This window comes from Lepidochelys kempii, chromosome 3 (genome assembly GCF_965140265.1).
Source record: "Lepidochelys kempii isolate rLepKem1 chromosome 3, rLepKem1.hap2, whole genome shotgun sequence".
Classification (NCBI taxonomy): Eukaryota; Metazoa; Chordata; order Testudines; family Cheloniidae; genus Lepidochelys; species Lepidochelys kempii.
The window spans coordinates 163,338,454-163,365,384 of NC_133258.1; the positions used below are offsets into that span (position 1 = coordinate 163,338,454).

A 26,931-nucleotide genomic window follows, 5' to 3' on the forward strand; every position below is an offset into this window, starting at 1 on the left:
GGTTTATTAAGCGATCGCCTTGTCCCTTGAGTCCGATCCGACTGGGAATTAGTAACAGAAAAATAACATGGGTTATCGCCCCCCCCGCGCCCCCCGCTTTCTTTTCCTGTCTAGTTTAGACCCCGAGACAATCACCCGGGTAGCGATACGGGGTATCCATCTGTATTCATCCAAACCCAGGGATCGGTGGGTGGAAGGAATATAAAGAAGACAGAGAAGGGGGCTTGGCGATTCCGCATATAGAAGCGACTAGCGGCCAGCTCCAAACGTGATGCCCAGACAGGTAGGAAATGCTGCAAACAGCAGTCAATGCTCTCTCTGGCTGGCTGTGAATACAGTTTGAAGGGGAGAGGGCGGACACAGATCACACAGTGTGCTCTGCTATCCTGGTCTCCATTATTCTCCCGCAGTAGGTGCCCGCCTTAGAAATCAAATTTCACGTGGAGGGAAACGGGATTTTAGTGGGGTGGCCATACGGTGGTTTAGAGTTTGTTCCCCGATCTATCCGGTGTCTTGCCTCCCCTCTTCCGATAGGTGAGGCTTTTCAGGCAGTCACAAAGCTCAGGGTGACACAATAAGTCAAGTGAAATCAAGCCACACACCGCATGCAGGGCACGCCACGTGCGTTTCAGATAGCGCACGGATGACTCTTTGGAGCAAAATGCAACCTGTAATAGGAATGTGACTCTTGGAAAGGTTGGTATGTTGCTTTATGCAACGCTGGGAGACCCTAAGGCTGGGAGACCCTCAGCTGGGGAATGCGGAGCGTGGGAGAGTGAATTCGCTTCCAGCTTTTCTAAACCAATGCTTGAGCTCCAATCATACACTCCCGGCTTAGTGCAGCATTAAATTAACAGTCAGGGTGATCCAGGGCGTTAGACTGTGTGCCCGGGCTGGAACCTCTCTCTTCGTTTAGCCACAAAGAAGAGAGCGAGAAGGAGTTACCCTGGAAAGCCAAAAGAGCACGGTGAGTGTCTGTATTTGTTCCCCCGCCTCCCCCCGGCCCCATGATCCAAGTTCAGTGAAAACCAGCGTGTGTTTGTGTTGGCGCCCTTCGGAATCCCCCGATCACTTGCGGGTTCCAGCGCACTAGTGGTCATGCCTGGCCTTTAAACGCAGCTGCTTCAGACTCCAGCGCGCGCACAATAGCAAGGAGAACGTGCAGTGCCTTGGCTGTAACTTTGCTGCATCATGTGGAAAAAGTGACTTGGATCCAATGCCATTTATAGGTGGCCGTGAAGTCTCCTTTTCCATACGCCGCCGTGGAGAAGCGGCATCGGCAAGCCGGCTGCCTTATTGCTTCAAGGTGGTGGACCGTCAGATCCCCACTCCCCACACTGCACCTACAAAGCCACAGCTCTTCTTGGCTGGGGCAGGTGTCAACAGCGGGAGGGGATCGTGGTTTACTGACCCCTCGTTCGGACACGTTGAATTGACAATCACAGGCATAGGGCACAAGAGTGCTAGATGCAAGGCTTTTCCCTTGCCTTTCAGGAATACACACAATACAGGGCACCTGCAGGGCTGAAAGTGGGCCAGGGCCACACGGTAGGTATCAGATCACACACAGCAGAAGAAAGAAATTCAGCTAAAAATACATTAGTTCATATCAAAGGGCGAGCGTGATTTTTTTTTTTTTAAACAAAGGTGCACATTAGAACAAGCTCGAAGCGTTTTGTGTCTGGTACTGTCTCCCACGCCCACTGGAAATAACGCACAGCCTGCTCTTTCTTTGCGTCTTTTAAACTCCCTTTTAATTAGAATTGCTAAAGTAGGACACCCCGGTGGAAGATGTTTTCAGTATCCACCTACATCGCTGCTACAAGCAGAATTAGTGCCTGTTAAACAAACTGTTTGAAACGCAGCCCTCCTGCAAAACTTTTCCCCGCCCCACGTCCTATTGTGCCCCTTTCTCATCCGCACAAATTGCAGGGTATTTAGGGAAAGGTTACTCTATTTAAAACAACCCCCAAGCAACAATGAGGAGGGTGGATTCAAAAAGCCGGGGCTTGTTGCACACACATGAGAGAGGCTGAGGTTGGGAGTATCCCTTAGAACTCATTTAATTTTTTTTAAGAAATCCAAACGTAGGTGTGCCCCTCCCCACGTCTACTTTAATTTATTTGATTAGATCATACCGTCTGCTTCTGTTTATGTGCCTACACAGAACTAACACCTGGAGCTGTGCTGAGCTGTGGAGTCGGCACTAGTTAACTAAGGGCCATGACTGAAATGAAGTTTTAGCCCTTGCTTTCCAAAGGACCAGTACACTCCCAAAGCGGGTTTACAACGGAACCTCATACACTTCTCCTAGTTCGCGCAGCTTAGTTTCTCTCTACCTCCCCCCCCCCCCCCGCCCCGCTCAGATGTTTCTGATGATGGCGAAGGCTGATCACATTTCTGCTGATGAAAGTGTCTGGCGAAACAATTCTTTTTGCTTCAATGTTATAAATGGCTTCAGAGAAAAACTGAAATTCCTTTTGATAATGAAACACCTTGAACGTGTTAAGCTTAGAACCACGGCTGGCCCATTACAGGCTAACATGCAGTTTACATTTTCTATACCAAGATCACTATTTATTTCCTATGCTAAAGAAGTATTAGATTATATTCGCCTTCAAGGAAAGGTGTCCTTCTTAGAGCGCTAAAAGCATTTTTTAAAAACCTGGATCCCCCTTTAATTATTATCTGTGTGCAGATGAGTCTAAATTAACCCTTTCATATGAAAACGCCTGTCCGCAAAGAATTATAATTCCCTTTCCTTCTTCCAAAGATAATTACAGGGAGGCATTTATTGTATACAGTTCATCAGTAATTTAGCTGAACTATTATCGCCCACATTCAGTCTGTTCAAAACGGTTTACTCTTTCCCCTACCTTTTCTTTAAATAAATTAAAACGTGTTTGAAGTTGTGAAATTACTGCGGAAAATAGTTTAGAATGTAGCTTTAGAATTAGCGTGTGATCGCAATTACTGTTCTGTCCTAACATGATCCGAATCATCTGAGCATAATTTACAGTCTAACCTTTGCTGGCACAAATGCGTAGCAAGCAAATAAAACCCACCCCCCGCAACAAATGCATAACAAACAGGCAGGAAAACCCCAACATCTTTTGCATAGCAACAGGTAACAAACCTGCAGAATTAAAGGGCTAAATACAGGTCTTTAGCTGGCTAAAAACCGCTGGTATGTTTAAAACAAACAACACCATCGGATAGCAACAGAAAAATATAGCTAATGCCCAGCGAAATTCAAGCAGGGTTAAGCTACCAGTGAGATGAATAGGAAATCTGCCAGGAAACCAAAAAGATCGGCGAATAGCTACACAGTCTTGTTTGCAACTCACACCGCACCGCTAGCTTGTCAGTCGGCAGAGGGGTAGATTTTAAGCCCAGACACGTGTTGATAGCGAGCAGTCAAAGAACAACACCGCCTTCCTGATTCCCCACCAGGCTAAGGACCCGTCAGGACTGAGCCCCGCTGTGTTCATCCTGTCCGCATCTGGTGGTATCTTATTAAAGCGCCTGGAGCGAAGCCCTGGCGTGTCCGGTACAATCCCAGCTCCAGAGCCTGGCTCGGCCGTGCTTTCCACGGGGCAGTCACACGGCAAAGGGGCACTTCAGCGGGCGCGGGTGTCGGTAGCTGGTTACTTAAACGCTGGGAACAGATAGGGGTGGGGCGGGCGCCCAGTGCCCCTGACAAAAGTAGCGGGTCTCCATCACCGTGAAAACAGACGCCCCGGCTTCGGGTGCGGGGCGTGCAGAGGTGAGAAAGATCGGCCACGCTCCTGGCTCAGCCGCGAGAACTTCCCGAGAGCCGCCCGCTGCAGGGACAGCTCCTTGCTACCAAGTCCAAGCACAGCCGCGCCGGGACATAACTACCCAGGGGGAGTGTTGGGTCACTGCACCTGCGTCTCCAGTCCTTACCCAGGCAAAACCCTCGCTGAAGTCAAGGGGAGGTTTGCCGGAGTAAAGCTTGTGAGCTCTGGCTGCTAGGAAAGGGCCGGCGATGTTCCCACAGGTCCTCCCTCGCCACCCCGGGCTGGGTTTACGGGTTCACACACTTTTGGGGGGCGCTGGGGAATGGAGCTAAGCGAGCAGAGTCCCCTTGCCTGACTCGCTGAAACTTCTTCCAAAAGTCTATCCCGGCTATTAAAAGCTGTGTCACTCTCGCCAAGGAACCGGTGCGCCGCACTGGGAACTGGGCTACAACTGCGGTGAATACTAATCCAGAAAGGGAAACTGAGGCTCAGTTTGAGAGAGACCTTAGAGATCCTCTTGGCCCCAGGAGCCCCCATGATATATTTTATGCATTTTCCTCTCTCCTTGAAATCAGTTATTATTGCTGCTACAGAGAGAGAGAGAGAGCGCAACCCACAATACTATCTGCAACAGACAGAGTGTGTATTTCAATAATGAGCAGGGAAGGCAAGTTACACAGTTGCAGAACTTTTTGAACAGCATTTGCGTTTTCAGACTTCGGCTGTTTGAGCTGCTCAGAGTCAGAATCTGTTTGGCCTAATCCCTTTCTTCTGGGCGTCCTCTTGGTTGTGACGCACAGCCCTTATTATTATGCATCCGATGAAGTGAGCTGTAGCTCAGGAAAGCTCATGCTCAAATAAATTGGTTAGTCTCTAAGGTGCCACAAGTACTCCTTTTCTTTTTGCGAATACAGACTAACAGGGCTGTTACTCTGAAACCAGCCCTATATTAAATGGCCCTGTAGTTTAAACACTTTTAGGAGATACTGAAAATTCTCCTTGAGAAACAGAGCAGCTACAAAGGAAGCCATGGCATTGTTAATGAGGGATGATGTAGTCCTAAATAACACTGACAATATTAATGTGACTTCTTTGGCATATGGAAACCTTCTCAAACAGCAATACTATAGCCATACTTTATCTTAAAAAATCCTAACTCATTGTAACAATACTTTGCAACTGTATCCATGGCTCTCAAAGCACTTTGCAAGCATTAATTAATCAGCCATCACAATACCTATGTGAAATAGGTAAGTACTACTACATTTATTTGAGTGTTGTGAAAACTGAGGCACAGAATGATTATGTGGGACATTGGGCAGGGTACAATGAGTCATTGGCAGATGTGAGCACAAAACTTCTGAGTCCTGAACCCCAGTTCAGTGCTCTAATAGATTATCCTTCCTTCCTTGTAACCAATAATAAAAGACAAGGGCATTGTATTTTGAGATTCTGTTGAAACACTAGTTTAATTCTCATTTTTTATATTACCAGAACCCCTAAATGGATTTATATAAATGTATTACAGTTACTTATTTTGTGTGTGTATCTCTAAGACATGCACAAACACATAAATATTGCAATATAGTATTTTCACAATATTGACATATTATACAAATAATGCAAAAGTAACTTTATCACAGTGAGCCAAATTCCATAAAGCCTGCATGGAATTTAATTGCACTAATCTTCCCAAGACGAGGAAAGATTGAAATACACAGTATGTGACATTCACCTGTTTTACAGTAGGCTCTCCTTTTTTTATATACATGTGTTAATACAAGTTACACTAATGTCTACTGCATATGATAAACTTTGTGGCCAACATTTTCACAGTGGCCTTTAGTTATGGGTGCCCAATTTAAAATCCCTTGGGCTTTTTTTTCAGTGTTGAGCACTCAACTCCAAATGTAGTCAATGGAAGCAGTAATGCTCAGCACCTCTGAAAATCAGCCTCAAAATGTCTCAGACTGGAAACTCAAAATCTGAGATTGTACTTGAAAATGTTGGCCTGTGTTATTTAGGAGCCTTGACTCCGAATTTACTCTGAAGTTACAAGATCAGGTCCTAGAAGAGGTGCAGAAAAAGATGCAGGTATCCGATTAGGTAACTTGATTATGCTTTACTGCTTCTAGCTCCGTATCTCTCTGCATTTGTCATTTTTATTAGCTTCTTGTTTAAATCCAACCAAGGATCAAATAATCAGTATGATATTAGTATTAGTATTTCAAAGATATTAATGTGCCATGATATCTGGGTAAAATACATTCAATACAATTTATAATGGGAAGTCTCCGTTATACAAATACAGTAATCAATAATGGCTAACACAACTGAAAAGCTGAAAATATAAGTTTTGAAAGATGAAATATCATCACAGAAGTTACTGAAGGTACCTCTCTCATTCTGCTGAAAACTGTCTGAAATAGAACCAGACTTCCAAGGAAAACAGTATACAGCTAGTTGAAACAAAGGGATTAATCAAAACAAACCAGTACCTTGCTGATCTCACAAGATGCTGTATTTAATTAATGAAAGCTGCTTCTGTGTTTCAGAAGTGAAGATGGTTGGGAGACCAGTATTATTGTGATGTTGGCCCAACAGAGTGTTTCCACAGCTTGGGACAAATTTCTGATGCAAATAGATTCAACTCCACTGAAGACAATGGAGTTGCACCTATTTACACGTTGGTTAATTTGGCTCTTTTTGTCTAATACCTTTTCATGAATCATACATATTACTTCCCGATGGCTGAGAAAGTCATAAAAACTCTGCTCTGCCTCTTGGAACCTTTGACATTCTCAAATACAGACATAACAATGGATTGCATCAGGCAATGCCTAAATCTACCATTGATTTTTCTCTCTTTTTTTTTAAAGAAAGTCAGATGTTCATGGCCAATTGATCCCTTGAGTGAAACCTTTTATCTCCACAGTTATTACTTTCATCTACCAATAGATACTCAAAACAAAACCAAGAACCTCCCCACACCTGGGATTAAGTCTGATTTCATTTGCAGTGGTTTCTTATCTGTGTAACACCACTGAGTTCAACTGATTTACTCCTGATTTACATACGTGCAACTGAAAGTAATATTAGGCCATAAGAAGACCACATAAACCAGTAACAATGAGGAAATTTAAAAATTGAGGCTGACACTGTAACTTTGTTTTGTAATGTGCCAACAGAAACACAGACACAAATAAGCACCCTGATCCAAACATTTATACAATTCCTAATTGGGGGAACACAAAGTTAATGATAAAGGTAAACTGTGAGTCATAATATAATTAGCAAATGTGCTAACTTCAGAAAAGTGTATAGGGGAAGGTAAAGGGCCTTTCCCCACCTTCCCTATAGAGAAATCAGACCTTAGCCACAGAAGGAAAAGAGAACATATAACAATGTGAGCTATTTTGAGGATGTAGGGTTAACAGCTTACATATGGTATTTCTTTTCTTTCATCACTTTATTTTGGATTCTTAACATTATTAAAACATTTTTCTATTGAATTTCCTTGTTTTATTGTATTGGAATTTACTCAAAAAACAAAGAGGGCTTCTTCAAAATAATATAAATCTCTCTCAGACATACAAGCATTACAAGGGCCATATCATGTCATCACCACATGTGTAGATTTCCCACTAATGTCAATAGCTAGTGGTGTATGTTGGCCATGACTCAAGAGTATGATAGTCCCTAGATTATTTCTGCAAATACATACAGTCTGTTATATAATTTATCGGCTCTCCTATGTGCACTTTTACCTGAGGGATTATACACACTTTTCTTCAAAACTGTTCTGTGTCTACTTATTTAGGCAATTTTTTAAAAAATGATGCTACATTCAATAGACAGCAACAGCTAAACTGATCTCCTGAATAAATACAGAGCTAGATAATTTTTAAAAAATGATATGTCATGTACCAGGTGGTCTGGGACAGGTTTCACGGTGTACTGTTTTAAAATGTACTTCGGATGTAGCTTGTGCATAGTAACCACATTCAGAAAAATGATTTTCAATAATGGCAAATATCTAATCTGTTTTGAAATTTGTTGTCCTCTTTTGTTCAAAATGGACAGAGCAGTGAAATCAGACTAAGAATTGATGACTTCCTAAATGTTACATTTTGAAATAAAATATATTTTGGGCCACATTATTATTATAATTTATTTCTATTTTGTTTGTGCCTCGAGGCCCTAATTCACACGCAAAAGAAAAGGATAGTTCCTCCCCTAAAGAGCTTGCAATAGCGGTAAACTATAGTCTAGGTGACCTTTTGCATATTTAAACCAGTAATGTAAAAGTGGCTGCTACAGTCATGCAGTTAATGAAAGCTGAGTAACACAAGATGACAAATTAGTATAAGCACCCTAAATAACTTCACTAATTGAGCTAAGGGCTCAGTCCTGCTTCCAATGCCAGAACTCCCATGGACTTTAAAAGAGCCTGCTCTCGTTGTTGGTTGTATTGTGGTATCAGAGCATTGTGGCTCCATTGTGTGAAAATTCATACAAACACATAAATAAGACTTTCTTTGCCTGGAAGAGCTTATGGAGTCAGGTCTCGATTTCTCATACACTTGTATTTAGTATTGTGGTGCTCTCGTCAGGTTATCTAACGCTCGTTTTTAAATATCTTAATTTTCTTGCCAGGAAATTGTTAACATGCCCAAGAGCTGGAGTAGTATAGCTGGCATTAGTGTTTGGATATGTCATGACTTCACACACATGCTGGATAATGATGATATTTCTTCCATTGAATACAAATTGTTAGATTGGTACCATATCTGAGAAGCTGCCAATGACACGTCACTAAGCTTAACATCTGTCAGCAACGACTTTTACATAGCATGGTGTCTTTATATATTGTTCTCAGTGTAAGTAAAAGTTATGTATATTGTTAAACCTATGAAAAACCCAAGCCCATAAACAAGAAAAACTCTCACTAACATGGAAACTGATGCCTAAATGAAGTCAGTCTGTGTACGTGTATATACCTATGAGTCAAAACATTTTCAGTCGATTCAATCATACTCCTTTTTATTTTATATCCCCTCATTATAAATATTTTAATATTCATGAGAAAAGAACAAGACTTTTAAAAAGTGGTTACAATATAAAAGAAAAAAATGTACATTCTAAAATTTAGATGGGGAATGATAGTAGTATTCTGAAAGCACAGAAAGTAGTATTCTGAAAGCACAGGCTGGGATAGTAGTATTCTGAAAGCACAGGCTGGGATTTCTATTTTTACCAGGATCAGTGAGTTCCTAAGTCACCATGTGTACTTTCCCTTATCTCTCTCTATGCCTCATTTTCTCCATCTGTAAAATGGGTAGAATAATAGTTTCTTTCTTTAGGTTATGTCTATTCAGCAGCTGGGAAAGTGCTTGCAGTGTGGGTACACAGACATGTGCTAGCTCTGCTTGAGCTAGCATGCTAAAAATAGACATGTGGCCACAGCAACATGCAGGGCAGCTCAGGTTAGCCACTCTAGTACAGACTCCATGGGAATGTACTGCAGTGTAACCCCATAATAGCTTACATTGATATAAAGGAGCCAAAGCAATTTACAGCTCTATACATACAGTACTGTTGAAATGCAGCCACCTCTGGGGTGGATGACAACCAACTGGCATACAGTAGTGTAGAGAGGGAAAATTTTAGCCAAGGATAGCAGGAAAAACTCTTTTTAAGGGAAGTGTCATGGAAAAAGACTCATGCATAGTAAACTGCATGGAACTCAATTTGTCTATGTTGGTAGAATGAAGAAATGTGTAAACCTGCAGGATCCTTCCCCCCTCGTGTGTTCATAACTAACACTGATGTCAGTGAAGATGACAGGCAGTATGCCTATGTAGATGAAAGAGATTGTAGTATGCAGCTGATCACTGAGGTCACACTCCTATTATCCAGCAAAGAGATCTTCATAAGTGTTGAAATCAAACTCTAGTTTTTTAAATACTTAAATGAAATCTTCTGTTTTCTCTAACAAACAAAACCCATAAATATGCCGGATGGAAGAGGGGACTCATTTATATACGTTGGGGATTATGATTGGACCAACACAGATCTTTCCTAATTAACTGCAAAAAGACACACCAATTGCCATTAGAAAGGTGAAGGAAAGTCCTTAGCTTTGCCGTGAGATGTCATTTGACCTATAACCCTGATGTCATGATAATGTGGATTTTTAACATACATGTTCTTCAAACAGGAACATCCTCTAGAGTGTACAACTTTAAGTCAAACTTGTTTTTTTATTACAGTATCTATTAAGCTAGCCTTAGATGCTTTATAGAAAACAGACACAGCAAACTTGAGACTGGTAATAATACTAAAACACTTACATAGGGGACTTCATTTGTTGATTTCAAAGGGCTTGACAGAGGACGGTAAGTATCACTATCACCCTGTCCATACAAAGATGCTGAGTCACAGAGTGGTGAAGTGATTTGTCCAGGGTCATATGGTAAGTCAGTGACAGAGCTGGCAGCAGAACCCCAGGTTGCTTGTCTCCCCTACAAACACATTATCTGTTAGGATTCTGATTGCATCACAAAGCACAAGAATTTTCTGGTGACATCATAAACTACTCACTCACATTGCTCCAGTTTTCTTCAATGGGAGCTTTGCACTTACATCCAATGACAGCATTTCATTCAGTATCATAGAATCATAGAAATGAGGTCATCAAGTCCAGCCCCCAATGCTGTGGCAGGAACAAGTAAATATAGACCATCCCTGACAGTTGTTTGTCCAACCTGTGCTTAAAGATCCTCCAATGATGGAGACTCTACAATCTCCCTTGGAAGCATATTCCAGAACTTAACTACCCTTACAGGTAGAAAGCTTTTCCTAATATTTAACCTAAATCTCCCTTCCTGCAGATCAAACCCATTACTTCTTGTCCGACATTCAGTGGCCCTGGAGAACAATTGATCACCATCCTCTTTATAACAGCCCTTAACATATTTGAAGTATATATCTGTATAGTATAGGTATGTGCCTGTACAGCTTATAGCTCACAGTCACCTGCGTGTTAACTAGAGATGGTTGATAAACTCCACCAAATATTTTTGACTGAAATTAAAATTTAGAAAATTTCAACCATCTCTAATGTTAAACTCTATATTTCCATGTTTTTGATTCTGCAAGCCCTTCATGGGTGGAAGTACCTTTTGAAGTCAATGGGAGTTGCTCACATGGATGGCTTGTTGGACTGAGGTGTAGAGAGGATACCTAGCATCTGATTATATGTTGCACCTCCAGGGCAGCCCAGGGGGAAGGGGCAAAGGTATGGCTCTGGGGAAATAGCAAACAGACACGTATGCTGTGCCAGCACTAGGAGAATTCTTCATGGAAGCAATGTATAGGGCTGGAGAACAGGACAGAATCTGTCCTATAATATTTCAGCTTTCAATAGTGCACTCAATTAGAGAATGATATAATATCCCACCAGTACAGGCATTAATATATGGGGACAATTTTCTAGCAACTAGATATTACTGCTCCATAAAATAGTAAACTCTTAAATGCGGTATGATTCATATAGGAAAGATGTAAAAACTCAAAAGCGTCAGTCAAAATGGTGGCCTATGTACATATGGTTGGTGATTAGGGATGTGGTTTTAAAATGGCAATTTTTGTGAAAAAAATCATTGGATATTTGTTGTGTAAAAGATAAAGGTTATGGAAATACAGAGGCACCCAGCTAAATCTCACTTAACTGATGTGCAAACCTGATGTTTCCCAACATGCCTGGTATGACTCTTGCTGAAGCCAATAGAAAGGCTCTGACTGACTTCATCTGGGAGCTTGAAGCAGGCTCCAATAACCCAGTGATCCCACTTCTTGGCAATGATTTAGCGGCAAAATGCCCATTGAAGTCTCCTACTAGGTAGATTGCTTTGATTTTACACAATATACAGTAGTGATGCTACAGAGTATTACCTTAAGTAATTAAAGTTATACATGTCAAAATAAATGAACATCGCAAATTGGGCATGATTGTGATCTGACTGGCTCATAAAAAGTGTAACTCCAATGAAGACAGTGGAATTAGCTAAGTGTGAAAATTGGGGTGAGATCAGAATCAGGCTTACTAAGCTCACTTCTGCATTCCTCTCACATCCCAAACAGTAATTGACTTCAGTAAGAGTTTTGTGTGTGAGGGAATGCAGGACTGGTCCCTTTTGTGATGAATTATCCATTGATTCCTTTTACTGTGCTTGTGAACATAGCCACTAATTCATTAAAGGCTAGATTGTAACTTTACACCCTGAGTAAGAGGCAGCAAGTAGCTGCACTTGCCACCAGGGCAGACCAGAGAAGGAATAACAGTGTTACAGTTCCACTCCTGCTTTGCTCTGGAGGGTCGGGCAAAGTAAGTTACTTCATCCCTTTCCTTGGAACAGCTTACTCCTCTAGATGTGTCCAGCCACTCTGGAGCTCCTTCTACTTCCCATACTTTCCCAACCCCTTCCTGCCCACTTGGTTGCAGCAGGGGAATACTGGGTGACTAGCCCCCATTCTTCCTCCTTGCCCCCTGTGGCTGGAGTTGAGCTGAGTTGAGTGAGGAGAGCTGAACTGAGGGGTAGAGGGAGTGGGGGGCTCTATTCCACTTTGTGGTCAACAAGGGCTGTGCCAATCTAGCCCCAAATTCATAATGGGTCTCCCTGGTATTAAAGTGGATTAGTGAGTTTCTACCATATAATTACAAAAAGGGTAAAAAGTCATGGGCATTGTGTTGAACACCAAACAACCTTTATTTTTCCAGTGTTAGTGAAATTAATCAGAACTATACTTGTGTGGTTTTGGGGGTGGTTTTTTCCTAATCTTGTACGAAGGAGAAACTCCCAGATCTGACCTGTACTAGAGAAGTTGCATCTGTTTAATTAAACCGATTCCTGATCAATCTAATGAAATGGGTGCAAATCCCTAATCTAGATAAATTTTAAATCAATGTAATTAAACCAGCACAAAAATTCTAATATAAACAAGGCCTTGGATACTATGATGATGGATGCAGTGGATACAGCTTGACAGGATAAACAATTTGTCACCCCAAGAATTAACATCAAGTAGTATGCATAGGTAGCCTATGTAACCAAGCATTTCTATTGCAGTTATTTCCCCCGCCCCCTTACTTCCTATTGTTTGTTACACTCAGTTGTGGCATCTTTTTTTAGCTTGTAGGTTGGTGCAGAGACCTCTGTGAGGCTCTGATCGTGAATGAGGCCACAAGGTGCTACCCTAATACAAATCAATAATAATCTTGCAAAGAGGGCAAAAGTCTGTTCTCAGCTATGTCGCTGTAAATCTGAAGCAGTTGCACTCATTTCAGTGGAGTGGCTTTGGATTGACACTGGTACACCTGAGATCAGAATCTGGCCTGGAAAGTTCACTTGTCCGGTCCTGCTGTCTTTACCTGTCCATTTCTGCGAGATACTGAGCACCATCTGTTTCCACGTAAGTGTTGGAATTGAGGGCACTCAGCACCTCAGAGCACTGAGCTCCGCAAGTCTTTTGCGCCACCCAGAAATTACCTTGGAAGCTCTCAAAATTCTCATTAAAATCCCATTGTTTACTTTCACATCCATACACTCACATGGAACCCCCCCACCCCTTGCAAAACCCCCTCAAAATGTTAAAAATCAGGATTATTGGTTTCTTAAAACCTGAAAATCAAGGAATCCGTATCACTCATGACGGGGATGACACAGCTGCAGCCCTAATGATGATGTATCAACCACTGAAACAGTAGGGACAGCTAAAATGAGCACGCTTTTCTCTCTGCAAGTTGAACAGTATTCCACATGGGTGCAGTGCTGAAATATGTGATTGTAGAATCTGCCAAAGATTCTGCATTGGTGCTCACTTCTTCCTTCGCTGCTGCATAAGTGTTTATTACCAATCGTTTTTTAGCACTGGTAGTGCTCTATGATTGTCACTGCCCTGGTTCCATGACAGAAACAGCAACTTCTCAATTCTCAACCCACGAACGGTCAGAAGGCCAGATCCTCAGCTGATATAAATTGGCACGGCTCCAATGACTTCACGAGAGCTACGCCAACTTTCACCAGCTGCAGATCTGGTTCCCAGGCTGTCACCCTGACCAGCCAGCCACTGAACAAGCCTCCTCCATGAATGCATGCAGCCTTGCAACTTTGTCTGTTTGTGGCTAGTATAACAGAATATGGGATTTTGAATGGGTTTAATTAGTTAAATATAATTAAATATATTTAACATCTATTTTATAATAAGGCATTTTTTACTTTTCTCACAATTTCCCAAGATAAACAACTTAATTAAAATATTTTGCTATTTTCCTTTTTTCTTTAAACGACTAGGATTAATTCCCTTAGAGTCCTAGTGATGTAAAAATCTGGCCCATTTTTTTAACACCCTGAGATGGGCCATTTCACATCGGCACCAAAGGCAAATTTATATGGGAAGTTTCTTGCCAACGTTCCAAACTGATGAATAGAGCTATGGTTTGTTGGCAGTGTTGTTGTAGCCATGTTGGTCCCCAAATATGAGAGACAAGGTGGGTGAGATAACATCTTTTACTGGACCAACTACTGTTGGTGAAAGAGATGGGTCTGACCTGAAGAAGAGTTCTGTGGAAAGCTTGTCTCTTTCACCAACAGAAGTTGGTCCAGTAAAAGATATTACCTCACCCATTTTGTCACGCAGCTATGGATTCTCAGTCAAACATCTCTTGTAACAATCACTATTGTTAGGAAGCCTGAAACATAGAGTCAAATTTTCAGTAATGTACATACAGCATTTGCCACCCATATCTAGGCTCATCCTCGAAAACACAGGTTTTTGGGCATGTCAGTGGACGAGCTTGCAAATTTTGTGGATTAGGAAGACTGGATGAAAATTATCTCTTTACAATGGAATTTTACAATTGCTGAAGATAGAAAATATTGTACTGCCTTGCGAACAGCATGCCTGAGCAGGATATGCCTTTTGTTCGACTTGTTAGGTCAGCTTGCCACTTCTGACTTTGACACAGAATCTCTTTATTATCTGCACATTAACCTTTTGTGGGATAGGAGGACATCTTATTTTGCATCATGGGCATCCACAGAAGTCCCACCAGTGGAAATTCTTGGGAGCTGTCTAGTGGATGCCCTGGCCACACGACCTCTCTAAGTGGTCATACCCATTTGCTGTACCAGCTGGGTCTGATACTCCCTGGTGGAGTGGCAGTTTTGGGAAGCTTGCAGGGGCCTGTGCTTTAAACTGGGAATGAGTCATGCTCATGGAGTGCTATATCTGTACATGCAAGAACAATATACCTTTGCACATACAACACTAACTACAAATCATTGTCTAGTCTGATGTATATATCCTTCACAGTATGATAGATATCAGGTCCTATTCTGTATTTGTGTTTTAGAGGCTATGTGCTAGTAGTTTCATAATTCAGAACAGCTGGGGCCAGATTGTGACAGAGCCACAGGCTGCTATCAAGCCTATGTGACAGATGCTTACGCCGACCCTATGTGCAAAGTCCCTCTTGGTAACCCCCACAAGGCCCAGTCACAATTGCAATCCCTCCTGCTCCAAGGGAAGTGCAAAGACGACTCCATCAGTGTGTCCCAAAGAGAGCAAGAGGAGGTGGGGAGATGGTCACTCCACTTGCATGTGGAATGAGCTGGCCATATTAGGGGGTATACCCTGAGCAGTCCTGCTGCACACCAAGCAGTTCAGGGAGGGAATCACTCACTGAGCTCCCAATGAGGTGGCATAACATTGCATTCTTGGGCCAATGGCTAGATGCCGCAATCTGGCCCTCTGTAACCAACATCCAGCTTAACAGCTTGTTTTTCTATTTAAGTGAATTTTAGTGTTCAGGAATGATGCCAGATTGACTACTAGAAACTGGAATTAGAGGAACCATCTCTAGAAGTGGAAAGGATCAGTCTCAGTACCAGTTTGGTCCTCAGCCTACCTGCCAAGAATATCAGAAAGAGTGCCAGTTAGTGCCAACTGGGATAGTAGACTTTGTCTACTATGAATGAGGCCACTACCATTACCTTTATGTTGTATTACTACTTCCTGATGGCAGCTTGGCAACTTGCATCATTATCAAACTGAGCAGCTTCTAATCTCCTTACAAATTCACTGAGCTACCCAGTTCTCCTAACAACAGACTCTGTTCTTATCAGAGATGGGCCCAAACTGTGAAGTTTAGATCTGATTCGGAACTTTTTCAGTTTGAGGAGGCTTGGATCCAGTATTTTGGTGAGGGCCCCAACTCTGATTCTGTACTATGACAAATAGTGGCTACAGCATCTGTACCATATTTTTTCACATAGTCTTACAGCAAGCGTAGAAGTCGAATAGCTAAGAAACATGCTTATGTAGGTAAGATCAAATGCGATCCCACTGTCTCTGATTTACAGGTATGCTTATTCTGCATATGCATTAAAAATACATGCATCTCATCCCCTACAGCTATAAACCAAAGTAAATTTGCATGACTCAGGGATTTCTTCAATGCCCATGTGTAAACTCCGGTTAGAGATGGTTATGGCCAAAGAGTAAAATAAGACTATACTCTTTAATATTAATACTATTGTTCTCATTTAATGGGTAATTCACACTACCGGTACAAAAAGAAAAGCAGTCAGTGGTTTGTTATGACAAGTGTTAGGCACTGGCATTACCAGCATACTCCTCCAAAAAATCCTTCACTCACTTTATTGCATTGACTGGGTGCTGTGGTTGGTTACGTTTGTTTGTTTGTATATGTTGTGCCATCATTTCATTGTCTTCAGTGGTCTTCTGGTGTTATTGACGTCCATTCCAGCCATGTTTTCCCAATTTGTTCTTCTATCCTTTCCCTCTCACATACAGGACTGGCCCTAAACACATGGACACCTTGCAACTGCAGGTGGCTCCACTTCTTGGGGGTTCCTCACTGGGAACACAGCTTAACATAAATCTAGTTTTTGTGACCTCATGAAACATGCAAGGATCTATTCAGTTGTTTGCAGGAAAGCTCATGTGGTCTCAGACCAGGCCCACTCATATAGGCCCCAAACTCCCATTGTCTTCAATGTTACTCTTGCTTGAGTCAGGCCAGAGAGCATAGCTGATACCTAAACTGCCCAACAGCAATATTTTGATTCTTTTTCAGATCTCTCTGTTTTACCGCTCCTTCATTACTCAGTGTGGAGGAAACCTCATTTTCTTCCAGAAAGTAAGGCTGTATGTGGGAGACGTATAGATAGGTGAAAATCCCTTCCCCGCCCTGTCTAGGTCTAGGGCTGCAGTGCAGAGCCCTGCCATGACCATCAGTCAAGCTTATGGTTTAGGGTACCATCTGAAGACCCTCATTGCCTTTTGCATGGGACGTGGGGCCATTCAATCTGCTTAAATGTGGATCTCTGCCCATGCTTCAGTCTGCTCCCACTGTAGCATGAAAGCAGAGCAGAGACCCTTTTCACAGCATACAGTAGGGGCTCAGCTCCTCCATGCAGGCTGTGTCTTCATTAGGAAAAAACATGCTTTTGTAACTCAAGTTAGCTAACCATCCCAGAATGATTAGTCCAGTTCAGGTCCCTGCTCTGCCTGATTTGGAATTGGGACTTGAACCTGCATCTCCCAGATTAATGCCTTAACCACTGGGCTAGAGACTGTTCTGGGGTGGGTTTTTCTCCTCCCCTCTCCCGCGTGAAAAAATGTTTTGTCAAAAAGAGTCCCTACCACCTCTAGTCAGAATGACTTTTGAACAGTTTTCTGCTTAGCATTAAACTATAGGATATTTTTGTTAGACTCTCATTTTCATAATGTTCCTATAAACCAGTTATGCTACAGGTACCTGATTCTGATCTCATTCCCGCTGATTTTATACTGGCATTACTGTACTGACTTCAGTGGAGTTCCTCCTGACTTAAACTGTATGAGTTCCAAATCAGAACCTTATTCTTAAAGTGTCTTCTAAATGCCATATTAATTCTGCAACCCATTCTGTGGAAGTTTATTAGAAATTCCTCTTTAAGGTAATGATTCACTTTTAATGGTGCTTCAGTTAGACCTACTGCTTTAAATGGAGCAGTGTATAAAGTAAAAATGGACCCTGAGTATTTAAAAGGATATGGCCAATCTATTTTTCATAGTTTTAAAATGTTTTTTTGCTTTTGTTTCTCATAACCCATTGGACATTCTTGCAGTTAAGGGCCTAACACTGCCTCCAATGAAACCCAAGGGCAAAACTTCTACTGGAATTCAAACAGGAGTAAGAGTGGGTTCTATAAAATCTAATTGTTTCCCTTTGTGGAGTATACCCAGAGGTGAAAGTAAGCCAGTACGCCCCAGTATGGCGTACCGGCAAGAGCCGGTGTGCCGTACTGGGACCGGCTTTCCCAGACATCAATCTAAAGCCCTGGGGTAGCAGCGGCAGGGCTCCAGTGGGGATTTAGAGGGCCCTGGAGCTCCAGCCACCGCTACTGCCCCGGCCCTTTAAATCCCCACCTGAGCCCTGCTGCCCAAGCCTTGGGGTGGCGGCGGCGGGGCTCTGGAGCTCCAGCTGCTGCTACAGCCCCGGCTCTTTAAATCCCCGCCAGAGTCCTGCTGCCGGAACCCTGGGGTAGTGGTGGCGGGGCTCTGACGGCAATTTAAAGGGCCGGGTGGTAGCAACGGCTGGAGCCCCAGGGCCCTTTAAATGTCCACTGGAGCCCCACCGCCGCTACCCCAGGGCTCGGGCAGCAGGGCTCAGGCGGGGATTTAAAGGGCTCGGGGCTCCAGCAGCCGCTACCACAATGGAGCCCCAGGCCCTTAAAAGCTCTGCCAGAGCCCAGAGCCCCGGGGTAGCGGTGGCAGCTGGGAGCCCCCAGGGCTCCTCAGTGATTTAAAGGGCCTGGTGTGCCGCTGCGGTAGCAGCAGCTGGAGCCCTGGGCCCTTTAAATCACCCCCGAGTCCCGGGGCTCCCAGCCGCCTCTGCAGCTGGTAGCTCGGGGGTGATTTAAAGGGCCCGGGGCTCCCAGCTGCCACTACCGCAGCTGGAGCCCTGGGCCCTTTAAATCAAGATTAAAGGGTCTCCGGATTTAAGGCTCTGCCTCTTCCGGTTGAGGCCACGCCCCTGCTCAGGACTCCGGCGTCCCTTGAGACCCAGTCCTGAATTGTTTCCCTGTGCAGGACTGTCTGCCACTGAAGGCAGACTAATTTTTACATGTGAACAGTCTGCAAGACTGGGCTAAGTGGAAAAGGGTTGACTGTAACTTCATATTCTAATCACACTGGAGAAGACGTAGTAGGCCTACATTGTGCATACATTTTTAAGCTATGCTCCTTTGACAACTGAATAAACTGTCTGCTGTATGACTCGATAGGCTAAAGTTAACTATGCTGCAAAGGGGCACAACTTAGCTGATTTCACCAAGGCTGAGTTTGGGCCTACAGCTAAGTTCTTACTTACAGAGTTAGACTGATTTCTCTGTTGTTGGTTTAGGAAAGGCCTGATACTCATTTATTTTTTGGAAATTTAATATATTTTAAATACATAGACTTCTTTAAAGATACTTACTTTAAAAATTAGTTTGTAAATAATCACTCCCACAATCACAATCGGTCCTTTGATCTCACAGGGCCAGACAGTGAGAAGTGTTGAGCAACTGCAATTTACCTCTCAGGCAGCCATATCATGCCCTTAATTGTTAAGGAGAACTCTCCACTGCAATCAACAGGCAGTCCTGCTTAAAAACTGATGGCACACTATAGCCAAGAAAACAATATATTCAAATCCTTTAAGCAATGCATTCTGTTGCTCCAAGAAATATTACATGCAGGAGAGTGTAGAAGTCTTATTTCAATACAGCAACAAAACGTTTTTAAAAAATAACAAACCACCAAACAAAAAACAACAACAGATCCTGCAATTTTAGAGTCTGGCTGTATCCTACCATATTCTGAAAGTTCTAGGTTTTCATTTAAAAAAACCAGCTCTCTTTCTTTCAAATTGAAAGATACAGACATCACAATGTAAATCAATGTGGTGTTGCCCTATTAACCCAGCCTTGCAGAAAATTGTCCAGTCAAACAACAGCAGCAGGAAAAGTGGGAATTTACCTCTGTTTGACCCCATCTTCTCAATAAAGTGTGAATGCCAACACCTAATTAGGACCATTTACGTGCTAATAACATTAAGCACAGACAATTTTTCCTTTTTTCTTTACATGTAAAAAACCTGGGAAATTAAATGGAAAAAAAAGTTCGTTAATCTAATATTAAGGTTGCATAGCTGAAATCACAGGAATGCAAAATGTAAAGTTCCAGCAATAACTTTACATCATCCACATTGCACACATGCAGTATTTGCGATTCCTGTTTTTCTGGTTAAATGTGTAGCGTAGCATATTATAATTTGCTATTAAAAATAGGTAATAAAGCACACAAGAAGGTGCAAATGAGCAGAATTAGCTCTGCCATAGGATCCTTAATTTTTGCATTCTCTGAATTCTGCGATTTAAGTGTGCAGATTTAATATGCATTAACACAGTTTTGGGTATTTAAGGTGTATGTGTGTGCAAAATAATTAGTCTTTAGTTCTATAGTGCAAAAACCTAAGGTACTGCTGAGGTTGCAAAGTTAGTGCCACTTCTGCAAACACTTAAGCATGTGAGTAACTTCACAGATGTGAGAAGTTGCTTGAGTTTAGTGTAACTACTCATGTGTCAAGTTGGTCTACCCTTAAAAGTTAGGTTGACATAACTAGGGCCTGGTCTGCACTACAGAGTTAGGTCAATGAAAGCTGCCTTGCATCAACCTAGCTGCAGAAGTGTCATCACTAAAATTTGGCTCCAGCTGACATAAGTGCCTCTTTACGTCAATTTAGTAATATAATCTCCCTGATCAGCGCAGAGTCATGGTCGAGGTAATTAGGTCAACTCAGTGTCAATGTAGACACTGCGTTGCTTATGTCAACTGTTACTGGCCACCAGAAGCCGTCCCACAATGTCCAACACTAACAATACAATCGATGCAAGCACTCCAGATGAGGATGCACAGCGCTGACACAAGAAGCCAAGTGTGCACACACATGACTGATTTAATAACTGCAGTGGCTAGATGCTGACATAAGTTAGGTTCACACAATTTTGGCCTTCATTGGTCAAGGGTGTCAAAAACCCTGACATAACTATGCCCACCTAGCCCCAGTGTGGACACAGTTATCTCAACAGAAGAATGCTTCTGCTGATATAGCTAACTTCATTTGAGGGGCGGTGTTCCTACACCGATGGAAAACCCCCTTCGGCTGCATCTACATTACAGGGTCATGCCGGCATAGCTACGCTGACATAGCTATGCTGATATAATCACTGTAGTATAGACACAGCCGGATGCGGCCTAAGGCCTGGTCTACACTGGGGCAGATCAGTCTAAGTTACGCAACTTCAGCTATGTTAATAACGTAGCTGAAGTCAACGTACTTAGATCTACTTACCGTGGTGTCCCCACTGCAGTAAGTCGATGGCTGACACTCTCCCATCGACTCCGCCTGTGCCTCTCACCCTGGTGAAGTACCGGAGTCGACAAGAGAGCGCTCGGCGGTCGACGCGATAAATCGACCCCTGTTGGATCGCTCGCTGCCTGTCAATCCAGCGGGTAATGTAAACAAGCCCTAAGACTTACAAAAGTCAGAGAATGAAAAGCTAAGCTTCTTGTTGCAACTTTAATCCAGTCAGACTGCACATATGTGCATTAAGGCAAACACTAAACTGACTAAGTAGATTTTTTTTAAAAAGTACCTATGTGCAGTGCGAGCAAATTGACTTTAATGGTAGTTGCAGGATTAAGCCTCTCTCTCTATATAAAACATTTTATTACATTTTCAGAAATAAATACTTTGGAAGCTTTGCAGCTGATGTAGTGAAAGATAATCTTAAATAATAATATTTGAGGAAAATGGTGTTCAAGGCTTTTTTTTAAAAAAAGAGACACCATTATGCTGGTGAATTTTAAAATGTCTTTCTGTCTGCCCTGCTGTGTTCACTAACACTAGGCAATCCCTACATTTAATACTGTACCATATGGATACACTCAGCTGGGGGCTTCTCCCTCCCCTTCCTCCCAAGGAGCTCTAAAGCAAATTTCTGAGATACAGAAATAACCCTTGTGCAAGGCCTATACACGTGTGCCTGGTAAACGCAATTCTGCCAGTGCAAAGCAAGAACATTATTGGACTCTCTAGATCCATCTAGCTTTTCTGTTGCTCTTTCTCTTTGGCCCCCGATGGCTTAGAAAATGGCTTGTTTTCCTATGTGTGAGTGGGAGAAGTGTCCCGTTTGTTGCAGGAGGGATTTACTACCCAGCATCCGGGCTGCCTGAGGGTTGGCACCCCCTTCCCCACCACCCTTTTTTTTTCCAGGTGGGACTTGGCGATGACCAGAAAAGAGCACTTGGCACTGAATGTCACCCTGAAGGTAAAATGAAAGACAAAAAGACGAACGCATACTTGATTCCTTCAGCAGCGGCGAAAAACACACACAGCGACTCCATCAATGCAAATACAGCAGAGCCGTCCGCTAACGACACCACCAGATTATGTATTTATTTAGAAAGTGTCAATTCCCCCCCCCACAAAAAAAATGCATGCAAAGAAACGTGCACATACCAGGTTATGAGCCCAGGGAAAACCTGGCAGCTTCCCCCTTCTCCTGCCAAGTTATCATTGAGAAAACAGACAGGCAGAGTGACGTCCTGGGTCAGACTGAGTGCGGATCGACTCTACCAAGGAAACAGGGAGGCCTCCGCATCCTCCGAGCACCCGCCGCTCCCTTGATCCCCTTGGAACCCGCCTCGCCCGGCGCAGAGCAGCCGCTTAGGTGGCCCCGGTGCCGCGGGGCAGCCCGCTGATCCCCTGGCCAGGGCATGGGGAGGTGGCCTGGGCCTGCCTCGGCTAAGCCTCCCCCCTTCGCCGGCTGAGGTCGCGGGAGCCCAGTTAAAGGAGGCGTGTGTAAAGATTTTGCAATGTCCCTGCATGGTGTTGTAGACTTTCCTAGCAAAGAAACCGGCTTCGGCTTCTTTAAAATTCCCGACGACTCACCTGATTAACCTGCCTGCGGTTCTGACCTGACCAGGTAAACCGAGTCCCAACCTTACCATCATGCACGCCTGCAGACTGACACTGCATCTGGGGCATGTTTTTGATTTGAGACTAGCAGCTGATAGAAGCTCTATTACCCCCCCTCCCACCTTCAGACCTTGTCAATTTCACTTGCTTAGAGTCAGTCCCTTAAAAAAAAAAAAAAATAAAAACCACACAACAAAACCCAGGCCCCAGGGATGATCGATTTTCAGCTCTTTGGCGTTTTTTAAAGAATATATTATAGAGAGAGATTGGCATTTTTTCTGCTGACAGATCCAAAGGCAGCAGGGTTTGTCCTGCGGCCCCCCCCACCTCCTTTCCCCCCTTCTTTCCAAAGGATCAAGAGTGCTGTGAAAGTGACAAGGTTTTACCGAGCCGGAGTTAGGGGACAGGGTCCTGGGGTGGCTTTTGCTTTTGCAAAAGGGGTAAGGGGACTTGACTTTACAGCTGTTGTCACTGTGTGTGGTGGCCGCGGCTGCTCCTGCTCCGAGTGTGTCTCGCAGCCTCCCTTAGCTCCCCTCGCAGGGAGCTCAGAAGTTCCGCGATCCCCAGCTCGCTGCTGCTACTGCTTTGCTATCTCGGCCCCCGGGTTGCCGAGAGCAGCCCCCATCGGCCAACACGATGCAGTGGTTCCCCCTAGATTAAGCTCCGTTAGGCTCTAAGGAGAAAGCGACGGACCCAGAGACGGAGAGACGCTTCCCTTTCCTCCCCCCTCCCCTTCTTCTTCCTTAAACATTTCCATGAGTGATTCACAAGAGCCAAACAGGCCTGGTGGAAACTCTGTTTGTCACTGTGGTGGAGGGGATTATTGTTGTTATTATTTATTATGTATTCATTTATTTCTGTCTGTAGCCTGGTTGCTTCAGTGATGTTGTGAATTTGCCACATGGGGCTGCTTGGCTAGGAAAGCACCTTTGCTCTGTTTGTGTTGTAGTATGTACCAGAATCAGTGGACATACAACCTGACACGTCTATACACATAAAGAAAGCAAGTCATTTGCAAACAGAATCCGGGCGGACAAAAGGGAAGTGTGGAACGTAGGATGTAGTTTTCATCTTGGCGGTACCCCAGCTCCAGTCTGGAGGGGTTTTAGAGAAGTGATCTCATGTTGCTGTCTAAATGTGATCTGCCTGACAGGGTTTTTTTTTTTTTTTTTAATGTAACAGTAATGCTATAAAAGATAAAGTGGTCTGAGGATATGTTGTGAAGTGCTGCAGGGGCAGTTCTCTGACTGCTTGGTGTGCTGTTGTTAAAAGATTTTGCAGGGTACCAAACATCACATAAGAGAAATGCATTTCAGAAATGAGCAGAATAATGAAAGCAGCAAATAAAAATGAGTAGAATTTAAAAAGAAAGTAAAGTAAAGGTGGAGGGTGGGGGTAGAGAGGATGGAATGGGGGGCCTTGATCCCTTTTATTGTTGTTTTTAACCCCAACTGTGTCATTTTGATGTAGTTAAGAGGACTTTAACAAAACATACAAATTGAGACAGTACCACAGTCTGTACGAGGGAGGGAAATTTGAATGCCCTTCAAATAAAAGACAGTGAAGAACTATGAACATAGCTCCTTGGTTGTATAAGGGAAGTACGTGAGCTGTAGAAGGCAGTTAGTGGGGAAACCAAGATTTTGGAATCTTCTGTTTTCCTTGCCACCCCCATCCCATTTTAAAGGTGAAGAAGTGTAAAGCTTTGATACACTGCATCTCAAATGTCAAGCTAAAATGTGAGTACTTGCAAGATAACCCAAGTTAAATTGTATGCATGGACAGTCAACCCCTTATTGCATTTCCACTGAAAACATCCAAGGGCTTGGGACCAAGAAATGATTTGTATGGTTACATTCTTGTTCCCTGTATTTTAAAGTACCAGTGTAACAAGTGAATTTTTAAATGCATAAACTGGAATCTGACAGGTCTCCCCTAGGGGGACTTTACAGTTTAAAATGTTCAAGATGCAGCAGGAGGTAAACATGGCATTTGATGTGTTCAGTATCAAAATACAACTAAATCAATGACAGTAACTGTGTGCAATACCTCATTTATTCTGCACTATTTTTCAGAAATTAAAAGGTGACTATTAGAGTACTATAGCCATATCTCAAACCTACCACCACTTATTACTGCAACAGTATTTCAATATTAAGTGATCTTAAAGATAGTTCATCTTTCATTTTGAATCCTGAATTTGAATCAGCATTAGAATGTCAGTGCTGCAAGATAAGGTATAACAAACTAAGCAGACAGCTGAAGGGCTCCTGGTGAAGGTGTTGCTGAGAAGGATATCTTGGTCTGTTCTCAGTAACCTTGTTTACAGGGACATTTCAGTTGCAACCAGAATTTCAGCAAGAGGCTGCCTAGACTAATGTCTGTGTGTTTGAAATTGATCGTGAGTGTCTTTTTCACTATAGACATTATATATGCCTTAACAGCATACTCATGCAAAACTTTGCAATTGTATAGGATAGGGGAAAAAAAGTATTTATAAGATTTGATTTTGGTTTTCTGATGTGTCATCCGGAGGTAGATATACTGGCTTTTTAAATGTTATATATAGGGGACACACACACACACACACACACACACACACACACACACACACTTTGATTTATTAGATTACAAAGTCTCCTGGGTTTTGAATGTATTTTACAGCCCACCAAGTAAGTTTAAGGTAAAATATGAAAATACAGCATTTATGCTGTGATTTACTGAAGTTTAGATAGTTTGTTTTAAAATTATATTTGGAAAATTATCCAAATGTAGAGACTTGGTGTTAAATGCCAGCAGCCACATTAATGAAGAAAAATGCTGTTGAAATACTTTTGAATAATAAATAGGATATGTAATGGTCAACCGCAAGATAAAATTTTTACAGTGTTTTTATGGCTCTAAATTGACTGCATTGTAAACCAAGCTTACTATTCTATTAAGTCATCATACTTTTCAATTATTTAACATTTCTAGACAGGCAATCTAGTATGGTCTTCATTGTGCATATCAGAAAATTATATATAAGGTAGTAATTGCTTGTTGTTAGTAAGTGAGGGCTTCGTTTTGGATCAGGGTTGAATTTTAACTTAGGACAAATATTACAAAGTATGCACATAGAAAAAATGATATGGAAATAGGCCTACTCCTATGAAATGGGGATAGTTACTGTGCTGAAATGTACCTAATACAATTTGAGATCCACTCACTAAGAAACCTTGACAGTATCTGCCTTCCAGGTACTGCGCATTTGGAAATACTATATCTCCATTTAAATGCAGATCTTCAGTTTTCTCCAGGGGGCAGTTGGTGAATCTTTCGATTGAACCACTGGTACTAGAAAAACTAACTGAAGATTTCCCCACGAACAAGAGACTCTTTCAAGTCTGCCTGTTTGAAATAATGATTATAAATTTTTCGGATATTGCAGTTTTATATTGATTTTAAATACCTTTCAAAATCAAACTAAGGGAATAGTGCATTTTACTCTAACAAAGCAGTTTCATGTTTCCACTCTTATGTGGGAGTCTGAGGAGATATTATAACCATTAAAATAAGTTCTTTGTTTTTACACTGGCATCGTGTTTGCAAATTTCATCAAATGGACAGGGCATTCTTCCTCTGATTTTGACCTAGATTCCTCTTGATTATTCCTTGACAACTAATACCTGATTATTTCCCACTGTGAAAATAGGTGAGCAACTGTTGATGCTCTCTAGATGCGGCTGCATGGGTAATGGGCACACATATGCAGTTAACTCCGTCCCTCCTCAAAGACTTTGTGACTAGAACTGTGTGAAAAATGGTGCTCCACCAACCAGCAGATCATGCAAATATTTTCCTTGGTTGCGATCCATGTGGGTTTGCATCCTTTGGGTGTGGGGTTCAAACAAATCCAACATCTCACAGCCAAACCCTATTACAGCTGCTGAGTTTATTCCAGCTGGCATGCTGAAAACAGGAAAGTTGGCTGGTCGCTATGATAAATTGGGCCATGTTTGCTTGAAGCAGAAACCAGCATTACTAGAACCCAGGTCCAGATTCACTCCCATCTAGGCCCATATTCACCTAAAA

The 26,931-nt window shown here is 42.7% G+C and overlaps 1 protein-coding gene and 1 long non-coding RNA gene across 9 annotated transcripts in view; one reads left to right on the top strand and one right to left on the bottom strand.

Annotated features, from left to right (window-relative positions):
- LOC140909492 (uncharacterized) overlaps positions 1–22,814 on the bottom strand; it is a 43,776-nt gene extending 20,962 nt beyond the window's left edge. For both annotated transcript variants that reach the window (XR_012158238.1, XR_012158239.1), the window contains exons 1-2: positions 22,399–22,814; positions 10,115–10,285 (exon numbers count right to left, since the gene is read on the bottom strand). This is a non-coding gene — a long non-coding RNA (uncharacterized lncRNA). The remainder of the gene's footprint in view (positions 1–10,114; positions 10,286–22,398) is intronic.
- The window catches only part of ESRRG (estrogen related receptor gamma), a 486,133-nt gene that overhangs the window by 5,865 nt on the left and 453,337 nt on the right, over positions 1–26,931 (top strand). For 2 of the 7 annotated variants that reach the window (XM_073338904.1, XM_073338903.1), the window contains exon 1: positions 22,724–22,864. The exons of 2 other annotated variants lie outside the window; for them this stretch is intronic. The gene's annotated coding sequence lies outside the window, so the exon portion shown is untranslated. Of the gene's footprint in view, positions 1–114; positions 284–947; positions 968–22,188; positions 22,208–22,723; positions 22,865–26,931 lie in introns of those variants that run through there. 3 more of the 7 variants (XM_073338899.1, XM_073338907.1, XM_073338908.1) reach the window with 3 other exon arrangements.